Here is a 15,136-nt window from a genome sequence, read left to right on the forward strand (position 1 = left end):
CGTTGAAAAATGAAATCCGGGTATACATTTCACTACTTTTGGTCTCAGTTTTCAACGTTCGACATGCCCCCCCGACCCCATCCCCCTCCCAATCAATAATCAATGTTAAAAAATAAAGCGCAGGTCGATTTTTTACTCGGGATGATATTCTTTGTTACAACGGCATGATCCCTATTAATTCAACTAACTTTAATTAATATTCTTTGTTGTTCTAATCTATAATATATATATATATATATATATATATATATATATATATATATATATATATATATATATATATATATATATATATATATAATATATATATATATATATATATATATATATATATATATATATATATATATATATATATATATATATATATATATATATATAATCTTTTATATTATTAAAGGTTTCAAATCCATCCAATAATGCAATTGATAATGTATGCAAATGTGTATCATTAGTGGTCAAGGTAGTACTTATTTTTCATTTTTTTTCCATATCATTAGAGGTTACGGTTTTTGACCGCTAATGATAAAAATCTGAAATTATATCATTAGCGGACGGTAAGGTTGTTCGTTAATGATAAAATTATATCATTAGTGGTCAACATCCTGACCACTAATGCAACATTATATCATTAGTGGACGTTGTATCATTAGAGGTTGCTACAATGCACATTTTATTTCTAAAAACATTCTTTTCTCATCCTAGTGATACATGTATAATGTGCAAAATTAATAGTTTTTTTAATTAATCAATAACGCGATCTATACTTATTGTTAAAAGTATTTGTTTAGGATCAATGTTTTAGCAATATAATCCTTTTATGGATCGTTTGGTACAAAGAAATATCATTTTAATGTAATATCCCCTCAGAGCACAACAATAAAGTGAATACGGACTGATATTTGGAAACTGATTGAGATTTATTGCTAGCGTTTTTGGGTTTGTTTTACAGGATATATCCATTATTTTTTGAAAACTAACTTAAGAGGCTTTATAATGTATATGTATTATTATAGCGTTTAACATTTCGTATACAAGCTGTTAATACATCATTTATATAGGCTATAATGGATTAAGTTTCATGACTTCTGTTGATGATGATAAATATTTTGTCAGTGCCATTATCTGTTGTTGATGTTATGATAACATTTGCCATTGTTCGCACCAAGAAGATATATCCGGAAAGTTAAAGACTGAATACATAGCTCGCGTTAGCTCAAGTTTTCAAATAATGCAAAATTTAAGACCGAGAAATGAAATACAAAGCTCAGTGAGATTGAGATACAGACTTATTCATAACTCAGTGTTTTCACAACACAGTATAACGGGTCTAATTTCGATAGCATATTCGCTAACTTTGAAAGGCCTTTCAACGTCAATGATTACAGAGCTGTTATTACAATCGACAGAAACAAAAGCGGTTGTATGATAGACAAAGATTATATCCAAACTTATCTAATGACCTCGGATGAGATTAAAGGACTCATATTCGAAAACACTCGTGTTTCTTTGTCTCAGACTTCGGTTTCCGTGACGATTGTTGTTATGAATAAGATTATGTATGATCAGAACATGTCTGGTTTAGACAGCATTCTACGGATGTTTGTCCAACAGTTCCCCTGTAATGAAGGACGGACAGCCCTGTTTGCTTATCGTCAGTCGTCAGAAGAATTGATAATGTCCTCAATGGCCATAGCAGTGATTACGGTTCTTGGAGTCATTGCTGCCCGTTCCTTTCTTTTTGCAATCGTCATTTGACAACTCAGAAAGGTAATAATGATACTATTTATTTCTATTTATAATGGTGATTATCAATTCCTGTGTTGCATTAATAATGTTATATATAATTTTTCATGTTTTTAATTCTCATTTCCCTTATGTCCCACTATATTTAAAGGGGCATGGTCACGATTTTGGTCAAAAATAATTTTTTTTTCCATTTTAAAAATCACAATGCTTCAGTAAGGCATTTTAAATAAGCAACTAAAATTTGAATGTCATTCGTTGAGTTATAATCGAGTTACAGAGCTTACAATTCTTTGCTATGTAAACAAAGCTTTTGTTTACATTTTGAATGTTGAAGTGAAATTTCCAGTTTTAGACCTTAAAAAATGTGTTAACCGTTAGGAACTGTTAATTTATGCTTAGAATGAATAAGAAGATAGACAAATCAGCTTGAAAAAGATTTTTTACTGGTAAATTGAACCTATGTAAACAAAAACGGGTCACGAGCCTTGTTTACATGACATAGAACTGTGAACCCTGTATCTTGCTTATAACTCAATTACTGACTCTCATATTTCATTTGATCATTAAGGTCTTCCGTTTCCAACGGAAGACCTTACTATTATTCTGAAAAATTTTCAAATTTCTTATTAGGGTCTTCTGTTTTCAACGGAAGACCCTCTTGTTATTCTATTGTTTTTTTTTATTATTATTATTCTTCTTGTTTTTCCTTCTGACTTCTTTTTTGCTTTATATCTCAAAAACTATTCAACCGATTTGCAAGAAATTTTCAGGGATTATGTTAAATACTTGTCCCTTGATGCTTTTAAACTTTCAGTCATTTAGTCACTTCCGTTTTCTAGTTACGTCATTTTAAAAATTTTCAAAAAGTGATTTTGTCCAGGACTTTTCTCGTAAACGGTTGTTTATAATGACTTGAAATTTTCTGTGATTGTAAATCTGCAGATTTACTTATGGCATTTTTACAACAAAAATTATTTTGTCACTTCCGGTAGAAACCGGAAGTGATTTTAATTTTTCGAAAAATTGAATTTTTTGATCGAATCGAAAACGAATATGTGTTTTGTAAAGCTTTTTAAGCTGAATCTAACACTGAAAACCGTTTAAAAATCGGACGATGCATTACAGAGATATTTGGCTTTAAAAATTGATTTTTCCGGAAATTTTGATTCTGCGTTTTTGGTTAAGAAAGTAGTATCAAGTTCTTGGTTAAATTAACTTGTACCTAAAAATTATTTGCTAAGTCGTACTGTAACACATTCGGATTTTTTTGTTAAGTTGTTCTTGAAATCTGAAAGGTCTTTGTTAAGTCGTACTAAAAATCATTCGTATTTTGTTAAGTCGTACCAGGAATAATTCGATTTTTTTCATCTTTTTATTTAAGTTACTCTTGTTATTGGTTTAAGAGCTCTGCTTCTTACAGGAACTTCCAGCTTTACTTCCGATATTAACGGAAGACCCACTCGTTGCTTTGCAACGAGCTTTGCTCTAGTTATTTTTTTTTTTCTTCTAGACGCCAACTTTGATCCTTAATATCTCGCTCGTTTGATTACCGATTGTTTTGAAATTTTCAGGACTGATAACATGCCGCGTGATGTTGTCGTTGCATATTTTAGTTGAGGAAAATCCCCATCCGGTTTTGAGTTATTCCCCTTTTAGTAAAATTTAACGACTTCTTTTGTCCAGGGGGGTTTAGCTATAACAATGACTGGCAGAGTCTCAAAGATGGGCTGGTTTGGAAGCTAATACATTGAATTTGTGCGAGATATGTTTTATTTATTATTTAAATGCAAATAAAAGGGGTGGTATAGATGTTGAAACAAAGGTACGAAAAAAATTCAAAAAAATTCGCGTATTTTCCGTGTTAGTTTTCTACCTGATAAAAATTTGTTATAACATGTAATTTAAAAGATCTTGGTCTTACCAAGACCTTTCATTCGGTATACAGAAAAAGGGGCTGGTCCCTATAATTAGGGAGTTAGATGCATCAAAAGTTTCTTGTCAATAACTTGTAAAGGAATAAAAAATTCTAATGCATTATTGAAGCAAAGTTGTAAAGAAATTAATTTTGAATCCTTCCGTGGTATTCAATTTAATGTTTTCGTAATTTATAGCCAGTATTTGCAGAAACAATTGTTGTCAGTTCGGTCCATTTTTGTGGGGGTGCGCACGTTTAGGAGGTTATGAAAGGGCTTTTTGTAATGCACTAACTAATACATGCAGCGCGCAAAAATAATTCTACATAAAATTCCCAAATGTTTTTATTCATATGTACATATTCATTTCATAAAGATGAACGTCTTTGACCGTATTTTTGTTGTTTGTTTCATAACTGTGCCCCTTTCTATATTTAGATGCATTACGAGACTCAGGTAACCGATCGATAGAAGAGTCGCTAGCTGTATTCAGGCCGTCGCCTTGACGACAGTGCATATGCTTGTAGAGCTGGACGTACACATGTTTAACGCCCCACTGTGTTACTGTAACAGAGACATTTTGAATTGTTTCAGTACTGGGAGATGTGTTAATAAAATGGTTCGAATGCATGGTAATTAAACTCAACTTTTCTACAGTACGTATACACGGCCGTCATATAAAGCACAATGTGTATTACTGACAATGGCATGACAAATGTACGCTGGCAATTTAAACGAACGCGGGATTGCTCCCGATAGAACATTTCTTTTAAAGCAAAACAAAATACTGATTTCCGATGGATATAATATTATCATCGTGGAGATGATTTTAAAAAGTGAACTTAATATTCGTATACGATAATATTTGAATCCAAAGCCGCTATTTTTAAGTAACGGTTATTAGGGATATTAATTATGACTTGCCCCGCGTTTAACGTTTTTTACTTGCAATGCATCTACAAACGAAAATACCAAACAACCTTCGGCAGCAATTTATAAATTATTTATTACATACTAGTACACAATATTAAAGAGATAATTAAAATAAATTGTGCTTTATAATTGTACTCGCTATCTTCCGTGGAAATAATGGCATTGAAAAAATGTTGTTCAATGTTCATCAAAAACGATGTAGCCTTAGCAATCGAAAATAATTAACAAACTGTATATTGATAGATTGACACATTAACAAACACTCAGACCCGCAATGTATTTTTTGCAAATTCTATAAAATGTAGACTCAATAAGTGAATTTTTCCGTTTGGGGTATTTTGAATCACATGTGTACGCTATGTGTACATGTACATATAGATTAATAGCCATATAGATAAACACTTTCAGTGTTGAATTTTTAAAAGATATTTTGTACATGCAAAGCAATGCAATGCAAGGGCTATTAAATTCGAACAATGTACATACGGTAGGGATCGAACTGATACTGGTTCTGCTTGTTCTACAAACAGCGAATGAAATGCGAAGTATTAGGGTGTTATTTTTTAAACAAATAAGTATTGCTCTCTTAAAACCTTGCATTACTAAACAAAGTATTTCATCGGAAGCATTTTTAGTTACCTTAGCTGCATATATGTAGCTCTCCGTCTGGAAAAATTTAGTACCATCCGAAATTTTTCATACAAGGGCTATACAGACTTGCAGCTAACATTACCTTAGAATTTGCCGCTGTTCATAAATTCATTAAAAGACGTGCAGATTCAAGTGGTTATATGTCGTTTGATATGGGATTTATGATGTCTATTTATATTATTTTAATTAAGGACAGACGAGACGTTCCTCAATTTTATATAATTTTCCTTGATATTTCATTCCTTATTTATTAACATTTAAACCTGTTAATTCCAAAAAAAATTTGAGTACATTACCAGGCTCGTTTTGGAGCTAGAATATTTCGAACTTTCCTTAAAATAGCACGCAAAATGCATTTGAATGCTTATAAGTTAAGTCATACTATATATTTTAATTTGAACACTTTATATCCAAACCCAAAAAATCATATTACCTAAAAATTTAATTATGAAATAACAAAGTGGAAATCTTAATTCACATTGTGGAGATAGGAAAAAATGGAAGATACATGAAGGTCGCGTCTTTCCAAAAAGCTTGCCTGACTACCCGAATTTATTCAATGGAAGCATGCATGTATCAATTAGGCTATCTTATAAGAAATGAAATTTAATTTTCGCTGCGGATCATAAATTATTAAAATGAACGTGCAGAGTTTAGAAGCAATTTCAATCTTTTTCTTCGATCGAGTGCATGTACCTGTATATCACTGGAAATTAAATCATTTCATTATTTTAAATCATTTTAGGAATGTACATGTATCGAATAATCTCAAACAGCCAAATTGAAAATTGAATTTGTTATATATTAGATGCAAAATCAAAGACATTTTGTTATTTCTAACCATATAGGAAAGGATATTCAAACACGCACATGTAGCATCGTTATTTGAAAGTGTGTGTGTGTGGGGGGGGGGGGGGGGGTGTGGTGGTAGGTGGGCAGCTTTATCCAAAAAAAATCGTGACAATGAATTTAAAAAATGGGGAATTTTGAAAATCCTAATCTGTAGGTGGGAGGGGGTATTTACATTTTAACTTCAATTTAATTCAATTAGAATTACTTTATGTTTTGGTTCCATTTATTACATGCTCCGACAAAAGTGAAAGATCCATGATATCTCTATTTATTATATGACCAGTTAAGAAAATAGAGTGGGTAAGACCATCTACACATCATGTGCTCTTGCCTAACTTGGACTCGCCCACTAATCGGCGAGCCAAAATTATGAATGAGACGTATTATGGCGCGAAGTCTTTCTTTACCATTCACGCAACAGCTGAGATCTCAGATAGATCCATCGGCATAGATCCATTGGGAGGGTGTCAACTAATAACTACATATATTATACTTTGGATTGAATGTTTTAGAAGAAATCTATCCAATTAACATACACACTTAATTGACTAGCAATTGTTTGATGTACATTTACATTTGTACACGCGAGTGAAACCCTTTTCCAGATGAATGAAATCGCCCAATTGATCGAAAATCGGGTCACACGTACCCCACTTCGGCGAATTACTTGTACGTAGCCCCTCCAGTAAATATTCCAATTATATGAATTTATATTTGTTTTAATTAATCCAAACTGATGATTCTTTGTTAATGATGATAATCCAACACCAACTATTACTTACATTGTACTACTTAGACAATGTGTATCATCTTGTTGCGATGACACCTCCCTCTTTTTTTTTTGACCTTTCAAATATGGCAATCTATTTTTAAATCAGGATTACACACGTGCAATGTGAAAAGCCCTTTTAATTGAACACTCTTGCTCATTGTTGCTTATTACATCCCATATAACGTTTTCATCAATTATGAATATAAATGTTGACACATTAAAGATGCATCGTCAGGCAATTATTAATTCAAGCTTGTGGGTGCCCCCCCCCCCCCCCCCACCACACTTTTTCTCACAGCAACTAATTTTTCCGGATTAGGATTTTGAAGATTTTGGGAAAGTCTTTTTTTTTTTTTTTTTTTTTTTTTTTTTGCTTGTCAAGATTTTTTGGATGAGTCTGCCCCCCCCCCCCCCCCCCACTTTCAAAAAGGATGCTACGTGCCTGCATAAAGATAACAACATTCAAGGGCCTTCCGTCATTTTCAAGCCATGATAAACATGATAAAAAAGACTCTCAAAATAAAAAAAATAGACGCAAAGTAAACTGCATTCACGGCATATGTTCACATGGTATTCCTATTCCTATTCTATTCCTATATTGGACTCGACCACTTTAACTACGAAAAAATTAATGAATGAGACATTCTGATTCTGGCGCGGAGTCCTGTAAATGAAATTTCCATTGATCTGAATGGATTTTTCCGTGAGGGTCGGGGTAGGTATAAAAACAAATTTAATCGTTCAAAGTTTTGAATTGTTAACAACGAAATATCAGATCGAATGTTTTAGAACGATTTATAAATCCAAAATACAGTCATTTTTAATCGGTTGACGCGTGAGCATATGTATTAAGTAGGCGGGCATCCTTACACCCTATTAATTGAAAACAAATGAAATCGCGTCCAGCAGAACTCCCTGGCATTTTAGTGTATGTTATTAAAAATTTATGATTTTGTTTGTTAATAACAATTCAACATCAATCATTATATAACAATGTACACTCTTGTACGCTAATACACAATTTTGTTGCGATGACCCCCCCCCCCCCCCGGCCATTATACCTATTTTTAAATCAGGATTACACACGTGCTTGCATGTGCAGAAGACAATCTGGAACTTAAATGACAACTATATCATCTCTTTGGAAATTTATTTCTCCGTAAGCAAAAACGTGTAGTAACTGATACATGCAATTGTGAAAACCATAGAGGAATGCATGATCTGCGCATAATAACTAACTGCTTGATACAATATTTCTTTTTTCCAACATGTTTTAAGTCAATAATAATATGAAAATATATGCTTGACTTCATAACGGAAATTGATCCAGATAAATATAATTATCAAAAATAAACCTAAAAAACAAACTACACTTTCATCCTTCACCCACAATATTGCCATTTCGATATTTGTCATCGTGGTAGATCCGTGTAACAATCTATTAAGTAGGTGCTTGCACGACATAGAACCGGCCCTTGCTGACCAACGTTTTCATTAACACATATAAAGGAAAAAAAATATTTAGATTTTTTCTTGGATTTATTTTGATGTAAATAAAAAAGAGAAAAAATTAGTTCTATAATATATATGCGATTTAAATCTTTTTTCCATGCAATATTTAGTATAAAACAACGAAGAGTAGTATCTTGAAACTTCATTCAAAATTTTATTAGACCTTTAAATTGTAAAATGCTAACATTGAAAATTGTGCCCGATTTCTTTTTTTTTAAGGTAAATCTTTATTGATTAAAAAAACCTGATTCTTTGAGACAAAATAAATTGACATATTCAGTTTGACATTCTCTAAGTGCAGTTCTGTAGCTCTTAGTCTGAAAAAGAATCGGATGGACGACCTAGGACCCAGATCGTCCATCCAAATTTCTTGAATGTTGCCATTTCTTTCGTACGCGGACGCATGTTGGCCGAATACTCACCGAGACTAAATGGTTCGTATTTTAAGTTTTAACTGCGTTTAAAGGTAATATTGGAATTCCGATAATTTTGAAAATGATTAATTAAATAAAAAGGGTTAAAATTACCGTTAAATTACCGGCATCGGTCTTCCCCATGCGCGAATCTAGAAGAGTAGGGTGAGGGTTCCAGACCCCACCCTAACTCCCGCAAAATTTCTTTCCATTACATGTACAATATAAAATTACAAAAATATGCCTCGGACATCCCCAGGCAGACTCAAATAACCGTCAGACACTCAACCCCCATCCCAGGAAAATTTTTCTTATCCGCGCATGCCCCCTTCCCCCCCCCCCCCCCTCAAAAAACAAAATTATTCTTCAGAACCCCCTGTAAAATTTCGAGGATCTCCGCATACATTCTAAAAGATTCATTGGCCCTTGCTTTCGATAAAAAATGCGAGTAAAATGTTTGGTCTTTTTACGTTCATACCGGGCATACCCACTGTGTGATTATAATCGTCGTCCATATTCTGTGTATATTGAGTCAATTATGATGATTAGATAAGTTTCTCAAAATAAAATGCACATGCAAAAAAACAACATGCGGCGAATCAAACTTCAGACAACTTTTAAAGATCTGTATTTGCTTATATACATGTACTTTGTTTCTTTTACACAGTGTTTACACATCTAATATTGCACCATGGTCAGGTATCAATTTTTGTATTACGTCACAAGTATGACGCAGCTACGACGGAAGACCTAATCGTTGCTTGCAACGAGCTCGACTCTAGTTAGAAATGTATTCCTGAAGCATTGTAAATAATAAAACAGAAAAAAATGACCAAAATCGTGACCATGCCCCTTTAATATGAATTTCACTTTTTATAACTTTTGATATAAAAAAAAAAATGAAAATTGTTCATGAAAATTATTGTCAATGGCATGAAATATATACTTGTAATACTACATAGATATTCAAATATTCCCGTATCATGTCTTGGAGCAAGGATTTAAACTTTTGACATTATACATCTAGTTTGAAGAAATGATTTAAAATTTCATAATCTTTTACAACTATTTGGATTATTATCAAATTCCGTGAAATCAGTGAATCATTTGAATTTGTGTAGTATAAGTTTCGTGGTGGAATATGAGTTTTTTGCTTATTCTTGGTGTTATTTAATCGATGCATCGGTTTCCGTTTCAGTTACAAATTTAAGATAACTTGTTTTGTTAAGATATTTTATTTTCGCTTAGAATATACAGTACCCGCAAGTTATTCTTTACAATTCTATCCTATCGTATCGTGTATCAATCCTATTGTATCGTGCGTGTATACTGTTCTATCGTGCGTTAATCCTATCCTATCGTGCGTTAATCCTATCAGGATTATCGTTTAATTTTAACAGTTTTTCCGTTTATCCTATCGTGTTCATCGTTTTATGCCTTTTTATAAGCAAGTTCAGTTATTTCAAAGTTATGAGTCAATCAGTACGCTGTATAGGGACATTTATCAAACAAAAAATGTAAATTCCTATCCAGCATTCTTTCCTGATACTAAATTCTCAATTCTTTAGATCAAATTTACCAGTAGTTCGTGTAATTCATATCTGTAAGCAGTGGAAGTGAAAAATGATTGTAAACTATCAAAGTTCTTAGGAACAAGGTAACATATTTACCTGTATATCAATTATATTAAATCGTACGCAGACTGTATACCTGTGTAAACATTAACTTGTATGTAAAATAATTCGTTTTGCATGCATGATTGTTTATAGGAACAAAAGTAATTATTATATAATTAATATTTACTTAAAACAAAAGTATTATCTTAATTGAACCCGCTACATGTGTATATTTTCCGTGTGATATTTGATCTCGGGCTAAAATGTTCCCGGCGATCTGCTTGGGTGTGCGGTAATGAAAACAATGTCAACAAATCGTACGCGGAATGTGTACCTGTGTTATATAATTTATTTTTAAAGCATCATTTTTTATACAGAAATAAAAATATTTATGATAGATTTTTATATTAATTTTATCAAGAGCAGGAGTTGTTTTTTCATTGAGTCCACTTTTTTCCGTGTTATATTTGCTCTCGGGATAAAATGTTTGCGGCAATCGGCTGGGTTCTTCGGTATTGAAAACAACGTTAACAATAAAAATGATTGATCATTTCAGCTCAAAATATTTGTTAAGAAAATTTAACTGGTCATTTTAATACATACATAATGACGCAGCCAGTACAACAACTGGGCATTTGTTGATAACAAGAAATGTCATGTATATCTTGATTTGTACGAGTTCTTTCTCAAATTCTGCCATTATCAGGTTAGCGGTGAAGATCGTTTAACGCGGATATCCGTGTATCATGAACATCGTTTATCCTTTCCTATCGTGTATCAATCCTATTATATCGTGCGTGTATACTGTTCTATCGTGCGTTAATCCTATCCTATCGTGCGTGAATCCTATCCTATCGTTTATCTTGTAAAAAATAACGTTGCGGGTACTGTATAAATGCATGGGAAGGATACCAACGAATACCATGAAAATTGAGGAATCACGAATTTTTATGATTCCACGGTAATATTTCTAAATATAAACCAAAAAGGAGTGTAAAGCATTGTAAGACAAAAAAAAACAACAAAGATATAAAAGTCAAAAATGCAAATGTGTGCCTTTGTTAACTTCATGTAGCTAATGTGTCTTTCATGTGCTAGTAAGTCATGTATACGTAAAGCATACCTTTTCATCCTGTTTTCTCATATTCAAATACCAAGGTACATGTATTTTATAGTCGGTGTAAAAACACATTATTACAAGACGCTTACATTCATTTAAGGTGGTATGGGACACCTGCAGATAATTAATAATGTAAACCAAAAAAAAAAAGAAACATAATTATCAAAATACTTTCACCTGTTTAAATTTTTTATTTTTTAAATACTTTACGCAATGTTTTGAATTGTGTCTCAAAGGTAAAAAAAATAATAAAAGGCCCAAAGGGATTCGAAAGTATGACTAACAGAATAGTAGATAACTCATTGCACTATGCTGTTAAGTAACTGTTTTTGAAACGAAGAAAATAGACATGTAAAATTTCGATTGATTTTAGTGGTAAGTCGATAGGATGTACGTCACAATATGAAGTTGTGTCATTCCACCTTAACAGGATTATGCCAATAGCGTCCTTCCAATAATAAGAATCATTTTTGAAAATCAACTTGCTCAATTAATCACGACAACATATTATTTTGAGCTTTTAATTTGCCAACGTGTGCCAAACAGGATATATACTATTTAATTTTTGTAGCACCAATCTAATATGGATTTTGGAATTGCAAGCATTTTGCATCATCACTTTGTCATCTGTTATACATTTTAAACACTTTAAAAAGCAGGAAATAATTGAAATTGGTGTGAACATTTTCAAAACTTCGAACATTTTAAATGTATTTTAATTCATTTTAATATTTTTGAATCTTTTAATTTATAACATCTTAAATGATATAAACAGATGATTAACTATGATATAATGATTAAAATATCTATATATTGATTACTAGAAGAAAAACGCATTAAAATACATATAGGGCACAGAATTTGATTTTATTGAAGTTTTAATTAAATAATAAGATTTTAAACTGTGTAGTAGTATTTCATATAAAATGGCTGTAAGAGACACAAAAAAAATAAAACAAAGATACATATATTTTCTCTATTCTTCTATCTCTCATTATCACATTTTACATTTACATTTCCCAAATCCTATTAAAACTTTTCGGAACTTTTTGTCAAAGAGACTGTAGATGTACGGATTTGCTGCATTGCTCATTAAATACGAAGTCTTAAGGAGAATGTAAATGTTAACATTAAGATCATTTTCCTCTACAAAGACCCACCAAGAGTTTTCCCGACGGTTGTTGAACACAACTACGAGTATTATTAGCGAAGGAATATACGCAAGAAGCATCACGATAAACATCACAAAAAACATCACATGAATTGAAGCAGAGTGATGTCTTGTGACGGCCTTTAGTCGATACTTAGATTTAAGAGAGTTGTCTGTAATTGATCGAGATTTGTCGATCGGTACCTGCATAATTTGAAGTTCATCTTTTGACTTCTTTTCAGGACATATTTTAAGGCTCTCGTGTTCGTTTTTGATGTTGCTATCATCCTCAAGCTGTTCATTGGATAACTGGATTTTATTGTTAAATGACATGTTCCCACCATCTTTATTTTCATCGGCATTGCATTTTGTAATGTCCGCAATTTGTTTTAATTGACATATTGACCCAGTGGCGCTGTGCAGATTTTCTTCAGTTGAAAAGCTTTCTTTGTTCTCAGGCTTGTTATATAGATTCGAAAACGTTTTTGAACTTCGGAGCTTAATACAAACAATGTATGCTATTTTAATGTTAAAAACCATAACACAAAAGAAAATAGTTAATGCAAGAAAAATTACAAAAATGGAGTGAGCCGTTTCAAACGTTGGATATAAATGTGTTGAAAACACACACACAGATCCCTGAATTGAATAGTTATTTTCAGAATGCGTATTCACAAAAACGTTTCCAGTTGTTGCCAATACAGGACAGTTGATAACTACTCCAATTATGAGAATCATCCTTACGATATTCCATTTTTGTTTCTCTGTTAACTGCCTCCTGTTAATCTGACATACCATGCGGTATCTATCATATGCAATTGCTAAAACTATGAAAATTGATATGCTAAAATTCCAACAAATAATGAAAAATAGACATCTACACAGAATATCTGAGAAAAAGGTTACATTGAAATAAAGACGAATTAAGACACAAATGGAACATACAAAACTGGCCGAGAAATCCACACAAGCAAGGACCGGAATGAAGAAGCGCCCGTTCCCAGATATCAATCGTTTCTTGTAAACAACAAACACAGTCATGTTTCCCATTACTCCTAAGATACAATAGAGGACGATCATAACAATTGAAGGAGTAAGACTTTGGATTACTGACCGATTCCATGCCTCCAAAGCGGTATAATTCATTTTTAAGGAAAACAAAAAGCTCACATCAAATAGTAATCTGGCTTGGAGCTTGTAAACTTGTTCAAATATGTTACCTTATATATAACATCATTAAAAATATTCTTTTTTTAGTATATTTGGTTTTTCAAAATTAACCAATTAGCTAGTTTAATATGTATGCAGTACTTTAAATATAACTTGAAATTATTAAAAGTACACTTGACATCACATCTAACGTATACACATACCAAAAAAATGCATATGAAGATGATGAATTATGTAAATTTCTTAAAACAAAAAGTTCGTTTATCGTGAAACAATATTAAATTAAAAAATAAAGTTTTTTGAATGGTTGTCCTTGAGAAACAATTATTTAAAAAACTGTTGACGTTGAATGCTTTTATATGATTGAAGAATGATTTTTGTAAATTTGATATGCAAATTATATAAAAATTGCTAAAATTTGGCAATTAATGTAATATTATTACTTATCATCGACTAGCTAACGACGTGAAGTTGTGTGCAATTACATGCGTTATAATTATATTATTTAAACAAATTATTAATATTGATTCCTGAATAGGTTGTACGGTTAAGTATGTATAAACTAGCAATTGATGTAACAGTATTATTTCCTATGTATCCCCTCATAAACGATATGATCTTATTTTGTTTAAATGAAAATTTACCCACCCCACCCCCCTCCCCCCCCAAAAAAAAAAACCAAAACACAAAACAAAAACCAGAAAACAAACTTTTTCTGTAACAGTGTACGGATGATCAAAGTGATGATTTACTTTCCAAAGGCAGAAATAGGTATCTACACCAAAGTTACATGCGTGCTTGTGTAAAAACCTGGTCTCTCCGTTGGACAACTATCGCCGCTATCAACGCTGATCTAATGAACACAGATCGTTGTTATAAGATTTTTGGGTCTTTTTGTTTTCATATATGTATATAATTTGTTGTAGCGACAAGCACCGCCCCTGTCTCGCTAGAAATGACAAATTCAAGTATGTTTATTTCTTATAATAAACCTATGCTTGAAATCTCTATATATAATAAGTTCTCGTAAATAAACATACTTTCACATAAACTTACTAAGACACTTTATTTCATCTTTTAAGTTCATCCAATTATTGGACGTAAAGAAAAATGAATGAATAATACATGATCTAATATAATAATCAGTTTATAATATGTGTTTATTTTTTAAATTATTTCTGGTTCTACTTTTACTTTTCCTAAACACCAGTTTAAGATGAAATACTCCCAATTACTTTTATCAAATCGGGTTGGGTATTGCTGTTTTTTTTATAGACATCGTTTT

At 31.9% G+C, this 15,136-nt stretch overlaps 1 protein-coding gene across 1 annotated transcript in view; it reads left to right on the forward strand.

Annotated features, from left to right (window-relative positions):
• Positions 1-1,613: 1,613 nt before the first annotated feature.
• The window catches only part of LOC105332989 (uncharacterized), a 62,591-nt gene continuing 49,068 nt past the window's right edge, over positions 1,614-15,136 (forward strand). Inside the window, exon 1 of the mRNA XM_066068886.1 lies at positions 1,614-1,770. The gene's annotated coding sequence lies outside the window, so the exon portion shown is untranslated. The remainder of the gene's footprint in view (positions 1,771-15,136) is intronic.

This window comes from Magallana gigas, chromosome 8, assembly GCF_963853765.1.
Source record: "Magallana gigas chromosome 8, xbMagGiga1.1, whole genome shotgun sequence".
In the NCBI taxonomy this organism is placed as follows: Eukaryota; Metazoa; Mollusca; class Bivalvia; order Ostreida; family Ostreidae; genus Magallana; species Magallana gigas.